Source organism: Vollenhovia emeryi, unplaced genomic scaffold (assembly GCF_000949405.1).
Source record: "Vollenhovia emeryi isolate VEMERY1.0 unplaced genomic scaffold, V.emery_V1.0 DF945292.1, whole genome shotgun sequence".
NCBI classification, from domain to species: Eukaryota; Metazoa; Arthropoda; class Insecta; order Hymenoptera; family Formicidae; genus Vollenhovia; species Vollenhovia emeryi.
The window spans coordinates 1-2,220 of NW_011961074.1; the positions used below are offsets into that span (position 1 = coordinate 1).

General features: G+C 49.3%; 1 pseudogene; it reads left to right on the top strand.

Annotated features, from left to right (window-relative positions):
* Window positions 1–1,501: 1,501 nt before the first annotated feature.
* LOC105561555 lies at window positions 1,502–1,898 on the top strand (annotated as a pseudogene).
* Window positions 1,899–2,220: the final 322 nt, after the last annotated feature.

Genomic DNA, 2,220 nt, shown 5'->3' on the forward strand with positions numbered 1-2,220 from the left:
GGAAGGGAGAGAACGAGGGAGGAGAAAGAAAAGGAAGAAAGGGCAAGGAGCGAGAGAGACAAAGGAGCGGGAAGGGCGTGAAGAGGGGTAGGAATGGTAGGTCGAAAGGGAGGAAGGGAAAAAGTGTGTATAGGTCGCTTATGGCCAGGACGCGGAGGAATTAAGGGAAAATTTGTAAAGGGTTCGGGAACGCTCCCTGGAAAAGCGCCAATATATTGAGTATATGAGAGAGGTGTTGGAAAAGGTTTGGGCACGTTCCTTGGAAAAAAACGCCTTGTAACTCCAAGGGGAAACAATAAAGATTACATACATAGTAAAATCTGCTGCAACAAATTTCGAACAAAGCATGCAACAATTTTTTAATGCCAGAAAGACAATAAATATTGTTACGTCCGCGGCAGCACACGATTTCGAACTCGCCGCCCGCACGGCACTCCGCGCACTCGCGAACTCGTCGGCTCGTCTGTTACTCCCGGCGCGCACTTCCGGGCCGCGAATAAAAGAACAAGGATTTGTACTGAACGAGCAAAACCTTTATTCTAGAACGACAACACGTCTTCTCTTTACAAGAGCTCGGAGACAAATCCCCAAAATCAATAATGAACAGTCGCACATCGGTCCTTCGTGACCGATCTTTCTATCTGCCGCGACTTCAGCCGCGGCTGGCGCGCATTCTCCGGGCGTCTCGACGGAGCACGGGCGTAACAATATTATATAGGATTTGTTATAACAAATTATGTTGCCAAACTGCCGTCAAAAATGCAACAAAGCTTGTTAAGAGGCAATTCAGATTAGATTGGCGGCAGAAATCGAACAGACCCTGTTGGTAACAAGTTTTATATGGTTTGTACCGCCAATCTGGTGGAAATACCTGTCAGTAGACTTTGTCACCAAAACACAAATTGTTTCCTAATGGTTTGCAATCTGTAAATAAATAGCTAACTGGGAAGTATCACGACGGCAGATTTAGGCATCACAACTTTACTATGCACGATAATTCATAAATCTTATTTCATAAGAAGAACATATACATGAATGTTACAAAGTGATGCTAATATATTTTTTGGTCAGGACAATTATCAGGTAAATGAAAATATGAATTTATGGCCTATTATTATTGACTCATTGTCAGTAAATACTAAGTAATATTTATATAATTATTCTTTTAAAATAAAAAACATATACCTACTTTCGTGACTTAATTAAAGCTGTTAATGAAGTTTTTGGAGTATTTTTAATTTTAGGCATATTGCTTCAGTTCTGAAAAATAATAAAATTGGATATATACAATTTGAGTTTAGATAAATATTACGAATGCACGAAATATTTTAATATTGTTTGTTATATATATATTTGCTGCAATTGCGAAAATAAGTAATATATAACATTAATATTTAAATAAAAATATTAGATAATATAACGACGTAAACACAGGAGTGGAATAACACACTGAAAAAATATCTGGTTGCTTTAATTGGAAATCTGGTAGATTTAACCAGTATGTCTGTTGGAAGGGCTCGACCAGTGGGTCGACAGAGGATGGGGCGGGTTGTCCTTCCGAATGACGCAGGTGCTGACTGGGCATGGCTGCTTTGGTCACTACCTGTGTCGTATCGGAAGGGAGCAGAACTCCGGCTGCCACCATTGCACAGCCGAGGATGACACCGCCCAGCACACGCTGGGCGAGTGTCCAGCGTGGGCGGACGAGAGGGAGTCTCTCGTCCGCATTCTGGGGCAGGACCTCTCCCTTCCGGCGGTGATAACCGCCATTCTGGAAGAGGAGAGGCCTGGCACGCGTTTGCCTCCTTCTGCGAGAAAGTCATCTCGCAGAAGGAGGCAGCGGAGCGGGTGAGGAGGGGACAAGCCCCTCTTCCCCACCCGCAACAACAGCGGCGGCGGCAGCGCCGGGCTCGGGGAAGACTTCCCCGGGCTCGGCCTCCCCGACCTGCCGCGGGGGATGGGGTGGGGGCAGAGTCGGCCGGGGGGGGGGGGCGGGGAGGACCCATCCCCCCCCCCCCCCCCCCCCGGCGCCCCGGCGCCCACCCCGCGCGCCACCCCCCCCCCCCCCCACCCCCCCCCCCTCCCCCCCCCCCCCCCCCCCCCCCCCGCCCCGACGCCCAGGGGGGGGGCCGCCCGCAAGCTGGCGGGTGAGGCCCCTCCCCGATTAGTGGGTGGAGCACCGCCGAGGCGGTTAGGAGGAGGCCCTCCCCCCAATGACAA